Genomic DNA, 19,869 nt, shown 5'->3' with positions numbered 1-19,869 from the left:
GCACACAAGGGGAGATGGAAACTCAAATACTGAATATGTTCTGACACATTGAACTTTACTATCCACTAGTGGGTTGCCAAAAATATCAAAGTCCAGTGGAAGGAGGAGCTGTCTCAATTTTCTGTGACGTGTGGTCCACGCTAGTTTGCAACTTGTTAAAAACATACGTAGCATAATCTGAAGAAATGACGCTTTGTGTATCCTGCTTGATTCACTCCAAGCCAGGACATGCGTTGCAAAAACACAAAGTAAATGTATCAAATCATGCAGCTCGGTCTCAATCTGCGGTTTGTTGGTGTTTCGAGTTTCCATGGTGACATAATAAGCCAAAAATCACACACCAAAAATATATGCATTGCTATTTACATACCAGATGGAGTATGTTATGGTAGGTCAGCATCTTATGTTAGCATCTTAGCAAAATGTTGCATGTTAGCTAATTTTGACACAAAAGCTAAGCTTAACCTTAGCTTTTTGGTAGCCAACATGCTCATTGTACTCTACATGCTATTGATAGTATTTGAGTTAGCATTAGTTTTTTAGCTCAGTTTAGCTTATGCTACATGAAGTCAATGTTAGTTAACATGAAAGTGACAGCCCTCATGCTAACAGTAGCATAATAGTTAAACTTATAGCATTAAAGCTCATTCTGGTATAAAAAGCTAATCCTAGCGTACTGAATGGAGTAAGTTAATGTTATGCTAGTGATACCCCATATCCTACTGACAGGATTTTAGCTAATATTAACACTTTAGCTAATTTTATAATAAAAGCCAAACTTTGTATTTAATAGACTTAAGTCTGTTAGTCAACATACTAGCGATGCTTCTTGTTTTCTGCTTTGTACTGTATGCCTGAAATCGGGTTTTAGGATTAACAGTTCCAGAAGGGAAGCCCAGACTATTCATTCAACTCAGTGTTGGGAATCCTAAGGTTTTCTAGGTCAGAAGGGGAACGTAGTCCTTCCAGGATACTCTGACGTCATATCCCAGTTGGATATTCCTCGGGTTGCATCCTGATCAGATGCCCACATTGACTGACTTATCAGGGTGCAAAGGGATCTCTGCTCTTAGCTCCACTCAGGCGACAGCTCTCCTGACACTCCCTCTGAAGCTGAGTACAGCCATCCATTGAAGAAAAGTTATTTCAGCTGGAGGTGATGTTTTGGACTGCCTGAGAAGGCAGTGGGAGACCCCCACCATGTGGGCTCACCCCCGTGACTCCAGGAGTTTTAAACTCACTTTTAGGGTGTCTTTTTTTCACCTCACAGTTTTGTTTTGTTCGTGACCTTTTGTTGCTTACATTATATCACACTGTATCATCAATTAATGAATTGTTGAAATTTTACAAAATGGTAGCTCATGAATTAAAAGAAACTCCTTCACAATCACTGCCTTCATCTGTTTTGAGGAATTTTCCGTTTTTGCAGCTCTTTGATGTTTGCTACCCAGCTCCACTGACAAAGAACCTCATAAAGGTTTGTTTGGTGCTTGTGTGTTGCTCTGTTGGATCGGCGTTTTGACAGCTTTGCTGATGGGTTGCGAGGGGTGTGTAGAGTGGAAGTGTCTGAAATGATCGAGTCAAATGTACAACATCCTGCCTGCTCCACACCAAGACTTCCTTGCCGAACTGCAGCTTCTCAGCTTGCCTCCAACATTTATTTTTTTTCCTCGAGGTCCCCTGTGGATACTCATCCGAGGGTGGGCTGGGTAGACTTACTCCCAAACGCTCTGGAAGTCTGCGTACTTGAAGTCACAGAGTGAGCCTCTTTCCAAAATCATCTCAAGTATAAATCATATTTAGCAGTTGGGATTCTTATTTTTATTTTATTTTATTTTTTTATAAATTTGTAACTGGTTTGTTTATCTCTTTAAGATGTTGTGGTAAAAGAAAGAAAAAAAAGCAGTGTAATGCAATTGTAATTTCTGAATCAAATAATATTCAGGTTACTACCACATCTGTCTGATATTATGCTGTTTTGATTTTCCAACTTACAGCGCAAAAGTATCGGAATACCTGAGACCTTTTACACTCAGTCATATGACAACCACTATCTTCAGTGTCTCCTTGTGACATTTTATGGTCTTCAGGCCCCCCTGCTCTGCATGTTTTAGATGTGCCTCTATTCCAGAACAGCTGATTCAAATGATTGCATGACTATCAAGTACTGTGTTCAAAAATTAGGAAAAAATTCAACTGAACAATTCTAAAAAAAAATTGTTAAAGCATCAAGTGTCAATGAAAAATAAGCTAAATATTAAATAACAGACTTGCGCCCAACTAAACTGAGGTCAACGCTGTTTCCATCTTATGTGGAGTGAATCCACCAGGCTACACCAAGTCAACTGTTGACGCCACACATGGCTGTAGTGAACACAAAGTACAAACCAACAGTGGCCAGAAACTCTTCTACCATTAAGAGTTCCGGGCCTCTGGTAAGGCACAGATCCACCAGTGGATGGGACAATTCACTTGTTCAGCAAATGTGTTTCCATCTCCTCTTTACACCATTAGTTCTGTACAGCTTGTCAGTTTTCTTTTTGAAAAAGCCAAAAACCATTTCAAGTGAGCGCAAAAACGTTTTTGTGGAATTGTCGAAGATATTCTGGATTTTGTCAAATCCATCAACCTTTTCTAAAACTTCAAAATGCATCATTGCTGGAAACACGGCTACTGATCTACTTCTGAGTAACAACTGTAGGACTTGATCTTATGTAGCTATAACTACGATCAGCCTTCGCCGTCTGAATACCAATGAAGGCACTTTTTTAAAAAAAATGTGTAAGAAATTTTATAACCACTTAAGATTTTCTTTTAATTTTACCAAGAGTAAGGTTTTTGGTCCGTCACAATAAGGATGCATTCACACCAGCCCTGTTGATCCACTTTAATCAAACTTCAGTTTGTTTGTCTAGAAAGGTTTCTAAACAAAACCTTGTAACGAAACCCTTTCCCATCTCTCAGTTCAGATTGTTTTTGGACTTCAAACAGATTAAGTTGAAGCAAAATAAAGGTACAATCAGCAACCCCCTCCCCCCCCCCCACACACACACACACATTATGAGCAACCTTCAGCAGCACTGTAGGCAAAGAATGGCACTCCAGTTGGTGATCAAAGCCGGATATTGGAGCCAGGATGCAGAAGGGTGGTTCCACCTCCTGTACCACACCACCGCCTCTCCAGTCTCGTGGCTGTGGCTGCTGCTCCAGGTTGTCATCCTCCCCGACTTCACCGTTATTTATCTGTGTCAAACCGGCGCTGCTCACTCCTGCGAGCTCGGCGAATCCTTATTACCGGCGTTGCCTCCTCTGCGCTGTCAAATAAGTAGGTAGTGCAGAGTTCATTCGTCTCTGATAGATACGGGTAGTGGCGGGGCTTGAAATGACTCCTTGCGGTGTTGTTTCTGCAGACGTTTTTTTTTTTTGTGGAACTCCAAAGCTTCGGGGTTTCATCCATTGTAATTGCCTTTGGGCTGAGAAAGGGGTCAGGACTATAGGAGCCAGAGGCAGGCCGCTCGCACGATTGCAGCTAGGGCTCAATATTTCAGGCTCTGAGCAGACGTCTTCTCCTCCCTTGTGGTCCGAGGGGCTGTGACATATTCAGGCAACAACAGCCGCGGCGCCTTTATTACACGCGGTGCACACACACGCATGTGTGTGTGGGGCCACACACCTGCATTCTCTTCACAACAGTGCAGAGAGATGCAGACGTCTCATAAGTTCTCCATCAGGTATCGATCCAGCCTCCCTCGGCGGATCGCCGGGGAACGTTTGTCGCTCCGGTTTTCAGAATGCTTCAAAGCAAAAGCTGAGCTGTAAAAATAAAAGCAGTTTTGCTTTTTTTTGTTGTTGTTTTTTTTTTTGCTTTTGTTAACTAATTTACTAACTTGTTTCTTCCTAATTTTCTAACAGTTTCTCTTCGTTTAGCAGAATTAAAAGATTCTGCTAAGTTTGTGTTGTGCCGCCTGTCTTAGAGCTGTGAGCACGAGGGCAGCCTCTCCAGGGTTTGAGTCGAATGAAACACAGAATATGCTTACTCCGTTGTTACGGGGGAAGAAAATAGAAAGAAATAGGATACCTTAAGCTGCCAGTGTTTTTATGCTTTCTTCAAATAGATTTCCTCTCTGTAAGTTCTGTTATTACAGCTTACATTTATGGAATCTAAACCAAGTACGGTTGAACATTTACCATACTTAGTTTCTGAACTGCATCAACATTAAGGAGTTTTGAATTATGAAAAAATCTTCATTTCCTCAAAATAAGTGTTTTTGGTAACACTTTACTTGAAGGGGTGTGCATAAGACTGCCATGGCACTTTAATGCACTTTTAATGCTAGCCTTAGCACAACTTTGCATTAAAAGTGTCATTAGTTACCAAATGACTCTTCATGACAACAGTCATAAACATTCATAAAGACTCCTTCATTTTCATGACTGTTGTTGTCATGTTTATGATAGTATGATATCAGTCTCATGCACACCCTTTCAAAGAAATTTAGTTCAAAATGCAAACAATGTTGAATAACTTGCAATTAACTCAAGTAAAAAAATTATCATCCAGTTCAACTCATAGTATCTATATAAATTTAAGATGAGATAATAAGATTGTTCAACAAAGGTGATTAGTACCAAATTAAAAAAAATTAAAGTAACTATATAAATTTACTATAAAGTAGCAAAGTTAATTCAAAAGTGTTGCTTTCCAGGTAGTGGACTTGATCTAGTGTTTGATTGGTTTTACAGCATCGTCTGCCCGTCTCATTCTCATTCCAAAGACAGTCATTGTTGTTGACATTGTTTGCTAAAAGCTCTTAGCGTTAATCAAAGCCCGTCTCCAACATGTAAACCCCAACCAGCTTGTTACGAATTGGCGCTATATAAAATACAACTTGAATTAAACTCTGTGCAGCTGGAGCTTTCTCTCTGCCTAATCACGATAATTTCTTCCTATAACTCACTGTAACAAGTCTGACAGACCAAATATTTCAGATGTGAAAGTCGGTCAAAACTGGCCTCTCCACTCTAGTTTTCATTAACACCAACCCATCCCCGTCGACTTAAATCAACCCAAATACAAAAGTGCAAAACATTTCATTTTTGGCTAAACCCAGCACTGGAAATCCATACTTCATTACCCAGCTGTTAATTTATTATTTTCTTTCAGCAACATGATGAAAACCTCATAAAATCCCGCCCCGCCTTCCTCACTGTCTGATTGAATTTCGACTTACATGTAGCCTCGCTTGTTTGATAGTGAGGGGGGAAAAAAACTAAAATGAAGCGTTGCACATTACTACAGGGATCACCGTTTCTTCTCCATGCATCAGATATAACCTCCTCCTGCTCGCTCGCACAGTGTGGGAAGCTGGTGGGTGTAGCGCTTCATTCTTGGAGGCAGATAGTTCTATCTGCGGATAAGAAAGCGCTGTATTCGGCCTTAGTCATTGCAAGAGGGAGCATTAATCACCGGGTATCAAAGAGGGATGTAAACAACTTAACCTGATATTTCAGAAAGTGGCTGTTCTTATGTGGGTTCGTGTTCAGCATGTCATTAGAGTAGTACTCCCGATACGCCATGGAAGGGCTGCAGCGTGTCCAAAGCTTTCAATGTTTTATAGAATCAGTACGGCTGTATTGTTCCTTATGAGTCAACAAATCCTGCACAGATACATTTAACAAGGAGTAATAAATCTGATCAGATTTACTATTACTTGTACATTTCTGCAAGAGAGGCATGTAAGAAGTTCACTGAGTTCTCTGAGGGAGTCTTGCCACTAAGTTCGTGACTCTGACCTTCTTCTCTTAAGCTATTCTTTGGTAAGTTTCAGCAACAATTTGTTCTGTGTTTTGCATTGTTGCCTCAAAGCAAGAATGTCCTGAGTTCAGATCTATTGTGGAGTGTGCATGGCTTCCCTCCGGGTGTCCTGGTTTCCTCCTAAAGCCTGAAGACATGCTGCGCTCTGAGAAAGAACTTTTCCTCCTTATAGGTTCACTCATTGCTGCTTTTTGTTTTGTTAAACTGAAATGTTTGAAATCAAACCACTTTTATATTAGAAAAGGATAACCAGAGTAATAATAAAAAGCAGCTTTATTAAAGGAAAACGTCTGCCAAAGCCAACCAGGCGACTGTGAGAAAAACCATAAATCCTAAACCCAACGATTGGTTTCACAATCAATGGCAACGACTGTAATCAGGTGTTTGTGATAACCATCTACGAGTTTTTGAGATTTAACAATGGAGATTTAACAATGGAGGAACCCTGGCCTACTCTTCTTTGCAGATTTGTTTCTCTAGCATTGACGGCATCTCAGTCAGATTTAAGGCTGTTTTCACACCCGATAGTCTGGTTGACTCTGTTCAACCGAGGTCCAAAGTTGCAACAGTTGTTTCATTTTCAGCTGGTGTGGTTCAGCTTCACACTGCACTCGGTGAAAACAAAGCAAACACTTTGAAAAACCTGTTCACTCCCTCGCCTGTGGGGGCGCTGCACCAAAGACCACTGAAGGAAACGACATGAAAACCTGAGCACAACTTCCCCCTTCACAAAATGGAGTGGTGTCAGATTTTAGCAGCTGTAGGGATTTCTCTTTAGTCTTTAGCAAAAGACCACAAGTCATTTCTTCCACTAGCACTAGTTATATTTAACATAATTTACCCAGAATGCCCTAGATGTTACCCCGTGTTCTGTTTTTATCCGGATGAGTCAATGGTTTCTTGCATGCATGTGTGGCTTTCCTCTGGGTATTGTAGTCTCCACCATAAGGCCAAAATATGCATGTTAAGTTAATTAGAGATTCTAAACTGCCTTATTTTATTTTATTTTATGAGTCTGTTTGTGAATATGTTGGCCCCCTGATGGACCGATGACCTTTTCCAGGATGTGCCCCCTCTGACCACTGCAGATGGGCACCGGAACGTGCACAAGCCTGATTAGAACCGAGTGAGTACAGACAATGAACGGATGCATAAAGAGCGTCTCATCAGAAGCAGACTTAGTATAAACATCTCAACCAAATCAGAAGGATAAAACAGAAGAATATTACTGTATAAGTTCACTTCTGTTGAGAGAAATATTTGAAACTGTGTCCAACTTGAATATTTACTATTAATTTACAGAATATCAATCTGTAGGCAAACAGTGAATCACATGATAAATTAAAACAAGCTCAATAATTTAAATTCTAATTAATTGTTGGGGGTTTTTAGGGCAATTTTGATTGCAGACATCGTAATCCATTTTTTTTTACAGTTTCTGTTGCACGTGGTTTTTATTTCCTATTAACTTATTTTTTTATTTCATTTTAGATGATAAATTTCATATGAGAAAGCAAACATGCTCTATTATTCCATTATCAAAATATTACTTGAAAATGATTTTTGAAACAACATCATCGTTTGCCACAAAAATCACTGGGACATTTTATCGTCCAGCAAAATGTGTTTTGTTACAGGCCTACATGTGGTCCAGTGCTAATTTGCAGGCAACCGATTTAAATGATTGGAATCCATTTCAATTCATGTTTAGTGCATTTGAGAGTTTACGTAAATGTGTTTTCTTGTAAAACCCCTTAAAGCTACAGTGTGTAAGCACTGAGAGGAGCTGGAGGAACACTATTATTTTCACTATTATCCGTCTCATACTGCCATAACATATTCATAGTTTTAACAAATATGCTAAAAATATATATGTTTAAAAAATAAAAGTTACACATTCTAGCTTCCGTATTTTATTAATGGAGTATTTAAGTGTAGAGTTTTGCAAACAGAGATAAACTGAGTTCAATAAAATGTGGAAATGAATGGGAACACCTCCTAGACGCAGTGGATGTTCACAGCAGGACTCTGGAGGACTGGGATTAGCATGTAGCTGAAGTTCTTATTTTCTTTCCATGGCTGGGTTTGTCTCATAGGTGAGCTCCAGCTCATCCAGAGTTAGCCCTAGCTAATAGACTAGCGGTCAGCTTTGATCCATGGCGTTTTTAATATGACTGGAGACAAACACGGGGGAGATTAGCAAACAGTGCAGTTAATAACCCAACTGTCTGAACCAAGCTTCCTGACCGCTAATACCAATTACCGTCGGGCGTCGCACGCTCTCCTCACGAGCAAACTTTACATGGACACACACGAGTACACACGGTGAATCAGGAGGTGCTGCATCACTGTGATTTGACTCGTGTTTTTTTTTTTCTCTCTTCTTCAGGCCTGGATGGTTCAGGCGCTGCGACCCCGTGATTGTGCCGGGCTTCTCTTTAATCCCTTTGGTTTCTCCTAAAATAAATCAGCCCCGTTGAATGGTGGGCAGAAGATCTCTAAATAATTACCTCAGAGCTTTCCTCTATCTCTCAGGGTAAGCCTCTATTTACATATGCCCAGGCAGGCAGACCTCTGACGCCGACTCACACTGTTTATGCCGGTTTCCGAGAGCCTCCATCTGCTGTGTTTTCACTCTCACCTCCACTTTTCAAAAACCCTCAACTTCCTTTTTTTTTTTTTTTTTTTTAATCTTAGAAGCAAATATTTATCTTAGAAGCAGCGGCAATGTCACACTGTGTGTGTCGTAGAAAAACAGGGTTGTACCCTGTTGTCACAAGGACAAGCCCATTTTTTTTTTTTTTTTTTTTTTTTGTTGTCTAAACTGTCTGAATTTTAGACAAAGCAGAAATATTTTCAGAAAGACATTGATGTCCATGACTTTTTTATTTTTCCTGAACAATATCAAAAAGAAGAACGAGACAAAATGAAGCAGCCATTCCGACACAGTAATTGTGCGACGGAAATCATCGGTAACCCAATTAACGCGGCGCCGTAGCCCTTTGCTGCGTTCGGATTGTGGTTTGATACATTTTCTGATGCGATCTGACACTGTAGTTAGAGCAATCATTTCCCCAGCGCATGGTGGTGTGAGCAATGTAATTGCACTTTAGGGTTTCCGGTTATTGCGTTATGTAAATGACTCCAGAGTCATGAGGATGATAACTTAATGAAGTCTAAAAGTAAGTGCAGTTAATATGACAAGTAGTTTTTTTTTTTTGTTTGTTTGTTTTTCTTGGTGTTGTTGAGCAAAACTAAGTTTGGTCACCAAATTTGCACCATTTTTTTATTATTATTATTTTTGACAAAAAATAAAAATAGAAACAGAAGACCTAAAGAGGACAAAAAATATTAGTATAATTTAGAAATAATTTTTACCACAATCCATACTCACCTCTGGGTGAGGCAGAATTTGAACTTTTTTGTTGTATGCAAAATGCTACACTTTGTCTCTCACCGAACAGACCGAGTCTATGACAGAACATGGTGGCTATGGGTGATGCTAACCACGGGAAAGCCTGGAAAAGTTTAACAGGACAACCAAGCAGCCCAAGCTACAGCTTCAAAGCATATTCATATGTTAGAATGGTCCAGTCAAAGTACAAACTGAGAGCCCTGTTGAATAAATGCTAAAAGGTTTCAACCTGTACATGTGCAATCCTGATACAGAAGTATAATTAAAAAACAACAGGCAGTTTTGATCTCAACAAAAGATTTTTAAAACGTATTGACTTGATACAGATGCATGGCTCACTTTTATTTGTTTGTAATAAATAAAAACATATTTTAATTCCACCCAACCATTATGCACTACTTTATGTTGGCATATTGTGTAAAATATCAATATAATACCAAGGAGGTTTATGTTTTATTATAATAAAATGTGGGGGGGGGATCAAGGGGTGTGGATGCTGTTGCCGGGCATTGTTACCTTAGTTACCTCCACTGCCACCATTCTTTTATATTTAATTTTATTTTCAAAATATGACATCATCCCTAATGCATCTTTTTTTTTAAAATAAAATGTTTTTTTATTATTATTTTTTTTTTAATAAAAGCTTGAAACTGTTTAGTGAAATCAGTTTTTCCTGACTGTGAAAACATCGGGGTTCCTTTGAAACCTGCAACATCTTCTTCTATTATCCCAATTCCAGTGGACAGGACCAGTGAACGGCGCTTTGATGAGTTTGGTTGATGAACTTTGGCAAGCCAGACATGCATAATAGAAGTGAAGAATGCGCTCCCCTCTAGTCTTGGTCCGTGGCTATTACAGCTGCTCCACGGTGGGCCCTCAGCCTAAATTTACATCAAAATCTTTCTGATCAGAGCAGCTGCTCTCAGCAATGGTCAATTCAAGGTTTTGTGTGTCTGCTGGGGTCCTTATGCCGGCTGGCAGATGTTCATTAGCCGGCTCGCCTTTCATCTCAGTATGGAGAACAATGGTCTGGCACTCCGTCCTGCTCTTTCATGAGCTAATAAGGCATCATATCTGACCTCAAACCAGGCAATAATCCATTCGGCGGCGAACACCTGGGATCGGGCCGCAGTTCAAGCCTCCAGTTTCCTGTGAACTTGACAAAACTTTGGTGAACATGCACGCCTCTTCACCGTCAGACTGCTGGCTGTTTGTCTTACCTTTGACATCATACAAATCAAATCTGTGAACTGCCTCCATTTCTGATATGTTGTTTTTGTGTTTGTTTTTTGTCATTTAGAGAAATGCTGTGTTCTGTTTTTAATGGGAAAATACATACAAGAGAATTTATTGTGATCAGTATGTCAGCTCTTTGGAAAATCGTCAGCAAACTATTTGTTTCCAGTAGTAAAATTCAAAATGACAAAATAATATATTGTCACCTTTCTCAATTTTTTTGTCAAAAGTGATTTTATAAAAAACAAACAAAAAAACAAACAAACAAAAAAAAAAACACCTCTTTTTTTCCAAAAGATGTTTTAGGCAAAAATAAATAAATAGATGAAACCACTGGCTTTGTTTACAAATTATAGTCCTCTTGCAAAACAATAAGCATATTCTGAAAGCAAATTCCGGTTTTGGTTCATATCAAACAAGCAGACGGGATGACTTTCCTGGTAAAAATTCTCCCTAAAACACTAAATTCTGGGTTTTCATTTGCCGAAACCAATCATCATCAAAATCCATAATCCACAATAAACATCTGAAATATTTAATACATTGATTACACTATGGGCAATCTATATGTCTTATGTAAATAAATGTTATATTTATTAAACTTTTTGATGATATTCTAATCAGTATTTAGGCCATACATAGGAAAAATGAACAAAATTACGAGAATATAGTCAAAATTTTATGAGAATAAAGTTGAAATAATCCAAGAACATTCATAATAGTTCAAGAAAAAAGTCATAATCTTAAAAGAATAAAGTTCAAGTGATTTTATTTTTGGATTATTCTTATGCGATGCAATTCTAATAATCTTATAACTTTATTTTAGTTTTTTCAATTTCCTTAGCAGGGCACTAATACTCCATCATACTAATACTACGTCCTAATCCTAATACACTGATATGCATCTGTACTTATTGTTTTAAAGTCACTGCCATAACATTTCATCAGTTACTCGGGTGAGAGGAATAATTATGAACGCCTGAAACACTTGTTGCCTCAAATATGAATTTGTTTCATATTTATTAATATCTGCCTCCTCCTTGTGGCAAGAAACTGAGATGGGTCAGCATTGTTATTATTATTATTAATAATTACACCTCATATGTCAACTTCTCCTTCCAGACCCTTGCAGCCTCACACAGAAAACTTCTTGGCCCAGCATCATTTCCACGGCGGCCTCCGCCGCGGCGAGCTCGCCGGGCCGAGTCCACCCAAAGGCTTCCAGGGCAACTCCGCTCATAAGCCTGTCACCTGCAGGGATGTGTGATGTGACAATGATATATAGTGTGAAACATCAACATGTCATCGCGTTGGCATGTCCGCCTCAGCCTGTGCCACAGCTGTCCGTGTCCACATGAGGAGAAGAGTAGCCTTTAGCTGGGAATGACTTGTTTACTCCAGTCGACCCTGAGGATCGACCCAGTCTCTTCATACATATGCATGTCACCCGCAGCGCCGCCACCACACACTCCGAGACACTCCGACATTGTGGGGTCTGCAACGCCAGTCCTCCAGGGTCGCTGTCCCGCAACTTTTAGAAGCGCCCCCGCTGCAACACACCCAAGTCAAGTAATTAATAAATAATCAGGTCGTTAGGACGACTCTGGGGAACAGGAGCGCCTGCTGAGGAAGTCCTCCAGCCGTTTGATTCAGACGTGTTGGACCAGGGACACATCCAGAAGTAACAGGAAACTGAAATGGTAAATCTAGAAGTGATTTCAGGAACAGCTGTTGTCTTGATATGGTTGTTGAGGTGAATCCTTCTCAAAACTGATGACTAAAACTATAGAGTACTTTGCAAAAGTCTTCATAACCCCATACCTTTTCATTTTTAATATATTCTATTATGATTGTATATAATAGTCCATAGTTGGAACAAGATGTTTAAATATGCTTTATCAAAAGAAAGGTTATTTTTCTTCTCACTGCCTGATAGTAAATCAGGCAGTGATTTTGTAACTTTTCATCAGGATCAAAAAAATAATAATTTATGCTACGTAAATACCAGAACAATCAGAGGTACATTTTTTATTACTTCCTACAAAGTCAAAAATATACATACACTGATATTCATATACCTTTAAGCAGTGAAGGGCACCACTATCTAAAACGCTAACCCTATAGCTCTAATCAAACATTATTTCTGTTAATGCTGTAGCTCTACACCAACATGATATTAACAGAAGCTAATGTTAAACTGCAAACTTTAATTAATATTATGTATCATGTCAAACTTTATTCAATGGAAAATTTATTACACAGTCAAGTAAATTAGCGCTTTAGAAAAATGCAGAAATAAATTAAAAGAAGCTAAGTGTGCTAAATGTTTTCAAACTAATTTGAAAAATGCTAAATGAGAAGTTAGCTTTGCTATTAGCACTTTAGCGGAAGTGTGCCTACCGCTGCCTTCAAGTTTTGTGAGCTTAGCTCAAAACGTCTGAGGTAGAAGGAAGAAATATCTGTAGATTTATTTTAATGCACCTCTACCAACACACTGCCTGCTTGTGTGACATTATGGAAAATCAAAAGAAGTCAGACAACCAGACATAAAGTATCAGGAAGAGAACTGTGGAGCGCCATGAGTTTGGTTCACATACCGTTCATGGGAACCGGTATAGTTCACTTTACAAAGTAAATGGCATTATGTGGAAAAACTTTATGTGGACTGCTCAAAAAAAATAAAGGGAACACTCAAATAACACATCCTAGATCTGAATGAATGAAATATTCTCATTGAATACTTTGTTCTGTACAAAGTTGAATGTGCTGACAACAAAATCATACAAAAATCATCAATGGAAATCAAATTTATTAACCAATGGAGGCCTGGATTTGGAGCCACACACAAAATTAAAGTGAAATGTTCCCTTTATTTTTTTGAGCAGTGTGAACATTTATGGTTGGGAAACTGACATTAAAAGTCAGGATTGTCACTCCTAAGGGGCACTGCAGTTGATTTCTACAAGTTGGAAGATATGATGTTTTGACTTGTAGGAACATGTGGGAGGTTTCCCCAGCCACAGCAGCCGGACCAGAGAGGGAGAACCTTAAATAAGCTGCGTCTGAAGCAATCTGATAGTTGTTTTCATTCCCCCTCTGTTTGTCTGATTCCAGTTAGATGGAGGCCTGGTTTTTCTTACACACTGGATCAATATCGCCTCTTCAAGTTTCATATTTTCAAAAGTTTCAAAGCAGAAAACATCAATAATTTTTTTTTGTATCTAAAAGCCTGAGCCTTGGTGATGCTGCTCAGCGATTTAACTGTAATAGACCTAAAACACTACATCCTTATCACTTTACACCATTTGCAGATAACAGAAATGTTCATATCTTCTAGGGATAAAGAAGTATCTCTCCGTTCTCGGTCTGGTTGTTTTATTTCTGCCGCTCATTAAAAATAGGGAATAAAGTATCATCTGGCTTTCGTTTTCCTCTGTTATCAGGTGTTTCACGTCTCACTCTTGGTGTTGGCATGTATTTATATGCCGTTCACGGACTTCAAGCATCTTTCCTTTTTTTCTTCTCCTGCGTCCCTTTAATGAAAGAGCAACATGATGCTTTCTAAATGGCAACACCTCGGAGCCGGCGGTTTTCTGGCCCTGAGGTGACTGCGGAGCGTGATTGAAAGGCTCTGATTTCTCTTAAGAGGAATGAAGGGTGTACTATTGCAAATCCATACTAAGCCACCAGCTGATTGATTCCAAAAATTACATAGGCGAACACAAGGGTCAGATTTAATTGATTTTTCTGAGACAATTTGCCGAACGAAATTTACACCACTTGGCCAAGCAGCTCTCAAGGGACCTGTGGGTTGGCTGAGGGGAGGAGGACGACTGTATGATCGAGGCGAGTATTCAGAGGAGCCTCTGTCACCTTGATGTGCCAATGGAGATAAAGCTTCATGATTTATCTGTCCAGCAATATAGATGGATCGCACTAAGTTCTATTGTGACTAAAGTATCTGGAGACCAAACGCAAGTTCAGAGTAAACAAACATGGCCGACCTGGAAGGATAGATGATGATAGTTTGTGTTGGTTTATTTTCCTCTGTTAAACGTACTCCACAAAGACGTCCCCAACGTCCAGCAGACATTCTGCTGTCCCATGGCAGTTGTTTTGTCTTCTGTGTATTTTGGATCTGTGTTTGGATCAGGCTGCATTCTCGTTTGTCCACAGGGAACACCACACCCGCTACGATATCAGGCCAAGACAATCCAACATTTTGAATATCTGATTTTCAATCGGAGCGGTCCCGACATCCCCTTGAATGGACCCAATCGCTCTTAACAAACCAAACAAAGTAGGAACATCTCAAAATTGTCTTAACTGTGCCGATAATAACATTAGTTAGGGTTAGGGTTACTGGAGGCACAAAACTAAAAAAAAAAAAAAAAGTCAAAGTCCAAACCTCCAGAGGAGAACAGGAAATTCTGGAGGGATTCTCTATTTTCTGAGATGTCTGGCCCATTGTAGTTTGCAACCTCGACTTCCTGTTTATTGCTTTCATATGTAGCATAAACATCAGACAAACACACTGCGTGGCCCGGATGATTCGCTCCAAACCAGTAGATGGTAACAAGCCAAGTTTACATTTTCTTTTTGGTGACGTTTCACCAAAAAGTTTTGTTCACTCAAAATTTCCATGACAATTGGATTGTCATGGATTGTAGGGTGGAACTGCCGTATTTAATTTTTTAATCAGTGCTGTATAATGTTTTTATTTTCAGAAAAAAATTTCATTAGTTTGTTCATTCACTGTAAGCCATCATCATCAAACTAAAGACAGATACGTGTTTTAAATTATTACCACATTACTTTGTGGTAATAACGTGATGACGATAAAAGTGACCATAAGAACTATGTATTACTTTTTTTAGGTAACTGTATCACTATGACTGCATAACACAGCAATCAGGTCCCCAAAATTAGAAATATTGCTTTTGAAAAACACTTGCAATTCGCTTCTTTAGGACGCCAGACACATAAATAATTGTGATTTGTACCACCAAACTGCACACACTCACTGCATTTAATCATATTTTCAAATACACTGTTACTCTTATTGAAAAATCTGTGGCTGATAAATGATGATAAATCAAAGTTCTCATAAGAAATGTATCACGATAAATGATTACCGATACGATAAATGCCCATCCGCTAGTTTGAAACACATCTGTGTATTGAGGTTGTTTATGAGTTTCACTTTTTAATCTGAACTGCTAAAACAAATAAACCTTCCAGAGATGTTCTAATTAATCCAGATGCTTTTTGGATATCAACGTCTAAATTGCTAAAACAAAAGGAACGTGGCTGATCTGTTGAGGAATGGGCCTTAAAAGATGGAGCCGGGGTAATCTAAAAACAAAACGAATGGCATTGTGTTGTGTTGCTCTAGGAGAGCATGATGTGAATCATAATGTCTGCGCCCCCTTCTATATTTAAATTCACACATTTGAAGCTTTTGCTGCATGCCCCTCTGCAAGATCCCTTTGACAGACACCTGAAAAAGCTGTATTTGTAAGCGGGCATCCATGGGAATAAGCTTTGAAGCGATTACATTTGATAGCAATCTTCAATGGGGCCTTGAATGACAGCTATGCATCTGTTTGGAGACAAATGCAAAACAAAATGCTGCCACTCAACCGGGGCTCGTGCTTCTGCTCTCCCTTCGTCCCCCCATTCCCGTCTGCAAGCATCAACGAGAAAAAAAATTTCACCTCGAAAAAACAGAGGGAACAGGAACACGTCTCCCAACGCCCGGGCCCCCGCCGCTGTTAGTGCCCAGCAGACAACAAGCGAAGTAAACACACACACACACACACACAAACCCTCGTCCTGACTCGTTTGCTTTTTGACAGAAGGAACGCGGCGCATTTCCAATCCACCTGATCAGAGGCAAAACAGAAAGCCCTCGTTGTTATGGGTCGCATTTGAAAAATTACAAAATGTCACGCATAACTTTATCGGATGACTTTGATAGATTACCCAGACATTCACAGCTGAAACGTACTCATTCATGTCGAGCTTTTTGTTGAGTCTCGCCGCTTTGTATGTTCTGAAGATGGAGTCGCGCTCCACAGGGACCGCTGTCGCTCGGCTTCCCTCAACGCCATCATGAAATAATAATAATAATAATAAAAAAAAAATAAATAAATAAATAAAAAAATCACCTATCATGGTTGACACGTCTTTGATACCCTTCGTTTATTTTGTCTCCGGACGGCACGTTTGGGGGGAGGAAAAGGGACCGAGATGCTGCCGTTGCCAAAATGCGTCCCATATAAATGATACCCCGGCCAGAGAGGGAGCTCCTTGGAGAGCGCCCTGGCCGAAGGCGGTAAATCAGCCGGCCTGCGCCAGCTTTTTCCAGCAGCTTCTGTCCAGGAACACACGGTAGGGGGACTGACGGCCTTAGCTGACTTGGCAGCTCAAAGGCCCTCTGACCNCACTGAGAGGAGCTGGAGGAACACTATTATTTTCACTATTATTCGTCTCATACTGCCACAACATATTCATAGTTTTAACAAATATGCTAAAAATATATATGTTTAAAAAATAAAAGTTACACATTATAGCTTCCGTATTTTATTAATGGAGTATTTAAGTGTAGAGTTTTGCAAACAGAGATAAACTGAGTTCAATAAAATGTGGAAATGAATGGGAACACCTCCTAGACGCAGTGGATGTTCACAGCAGGACTCTGGAGGACTGGGATTAGCATGTAGCTGAAGTTCTTATTTTCTTTCCATGGCTGGGTTTGTCTCATAGGTGAGCTCCAGCTCATCCAGAGTTAGCCCTAGCTAATAGACTAGCGGTCAGCTTTGATCCATGGCGTTTTTAATATGACTGGAGACAAACACGGGGGAGATTAGCAAACAGTGCAGTTAATAACCCAACTGTCTGAACCAAGCTTCCTGACCGCTAATACCAATTACCGTCGGGCGTCGCACGCTCTCCTCACGAGCAAACTTTACATGGACACACACGAGTACACACGGTGAATCAGGAGGTGCTGCATCACTGTGATTTGACTCGTGTTTTTTTTTTTCTCTCTTCTTCAGGCCTGGATGGTTCAGGCGCTGCGACCCCGTGATTGTGCCGGGCTTCTCTTTAATCCCTTTGGTTTCTCCTAAAATAAATCAGCCCCGTTGAATGGTGGGCAGAAGATCTCTAAATAATTACCTCAGAGCTTTCCTCTATCTCTCAGGGTAAGCCTCTATTTACATATGCCCAGGCAGGCAGACCTCTGACGCCGACTCACACTGTTTATGCCGGTTTCCGAGAGCCTCCATCTGCTGTGTTTTCACTCTCACCTCCACTTTTCAAAAACCCTCAACTTCCTTTTTTTTTTTTTTTTTTTTAATCTTAGAAGCAAATATTTATCTTAGAAGCAGCGGCAATGTCACACTGTGTGTGTCGTAGAAAAACAGGGTTGTACCCTGTTGTCACAAGGACAAGCCCATTTTTTTTTTTTTTTTTTTTTTTTGTTGTCTAAACTGTCTGAATTTTAGACAAAGCAGAAATATTTTCAGAAAGACATTGATGTCCATGACTTTTTTATTTTTCCTGAACAATATCAAAAAGAAGAACGAGACAAAATGAAGCAGCCATTCCGACACAGTAATTGTGCGACGGAAATCATCGGTAACCCAATTAACGCGGCGCCGTAGCCCTTTGCTGCGTTCGGATTGTGGTTTGATACATTTTCTGATGCGATCTGACACTGTAGTTAGAGCAATCATTTCCCCAGCGCATGGTGGTGTGAGCAATGTAATTGCACTTTAGGGTTTCCGGTTATTGCGTTATGTAAATGACTCCAGAGTCATGAGGATGATAACTTAATGAAGTCTAAAAGTAAGTGCAGTTAATATGACAAGTAGTTTTTTTTTTTTGTTTGTTTGTTTTTCTTGGTGTTGTTGAGCAAAACTAAGTTTGGTCACCAAATTTGCACCATTTTTTTATTATTATTATTTTTGACAAAAAATAAAAATAGAAACAGAAGACCTAAAGAGGACAAAAAATATTAGTATAATTTAGAAATAAATTTTACCACAATCCACATTCACCTCTGGGTGAGGCAGAATTTGAACTTTTTTGTTGTATGCAAAATGCTACACTTTGTCTCTCACCGAACAGACCGAGTCTATGACAGAACATGGTGGCTATGGGTGATGCTAACCACGGGAAAGCCTGGAAAAGTTTAACAGGACAACCAAGCAGCCCAAGCTACAGCTTCAAAGCATATTTATGTGTTAGAATGGTCCAGTCAAAGTACAAACTGAGAGCCCTGTTGAATAAATGCTAAAAGGTTTCAACCTGTACATGTGCAATCCTGATACAGAAGTATAATTAAAAAACAACAGGCAGTTTTGATCTCAACAAAAGATTTTTAAAACGTATTGACTTGATACAGATGCATGGCTCACTTTTATTTGTTTGTAATAAATAAAAACATATTTTAATTCCACCCAACCATTATGCACTACTTTATGTTGGCATATTGTGTAAAATATCAATATAATACCAAGGAGGTTTATGTTTTATTATAATAAAATGTGGGGGGGGGATCAAGGGGTGTGGATGCTGTTGCCGGGCATTGTTACCTTAGTTACCTCCACTGCCACCATTCTTTTATATTTAATTTTATTTTCAAAATATGACATCATCCCTAATGCATCTTTTTTTTTAAAATAAAATGTTTTTTTATTATTATTTTTTTTTTAATAAAAGCTTGAAACTGTTTAGTGAAATCAGTTTTTCCTGACTGTGAAAACATCGGGGTTCCTTTGAAACCTGCAACATCTTCTTCTATTATCCCAATTCCAGTGGACAGGACCAGTGAACGGCGCTTTGATGAGTTTGGTTGATGAACTTTGGCAAGCCAGACATGCATAATAGAAGTGAAGAATGCGCTCCCCTCTAGTCTTGGTCCGTGGCTATTACAGCTGCTCCACGGTGGGCCCTCAGCCTAAATTTACATCAAAATCTTTCTGATCAGAGCAGCTGCTCTCAGCAATGGTCAATTCAAGGTTTTGTGTGTCTGCTGGGGTCCTTATGCCGGCTGGCAGATGTTCATTAGCCGGCTCGCCTTTCATCTCAGTATGGAGAACAATGGTCTGGCACTCCGTCCTGCTCTTTCATGAGCTAATAAGGCATCATATCTGACCTCAAACCAGGCAATAATCCATTCGGCGGCGAACACCTGGGATCGGGCCGCAGTTCAAGCCTCCAGTTTCCTGTGAACTTGACAAAACTTTGGTGAACATGCACGCCTCTTCACCGTCAGACTGCTGGCTGTTTGTCTTACCTTTGACATCATACAAATCAAATCTGTGAACTGCCTCCATTTCTGATATGTTGTTTTTGTGTTTGTTTTTTGTCATTTAGAGAAATGCTGTGTTCT

Source organism: Poecilia formosa, unplaced genomic scaffold (assembly GCF_000485575.1).
Source record: "Poecilia formosa unplaced genomic scaffold, Poecilia_formosa-5.1.2 Scaffold384, whole genome shotgun sequence".
Taxonomy (NCBI): domain Eukaryota; kingdom Metazoa; phylum Chordata; class Actinopteri; order Cyprinodontiformes; family Poeciliidae; genus Poecilia; species Poecilia formosa.
This window is presented reverse-complemented; position numbering follows the sequence as displayed.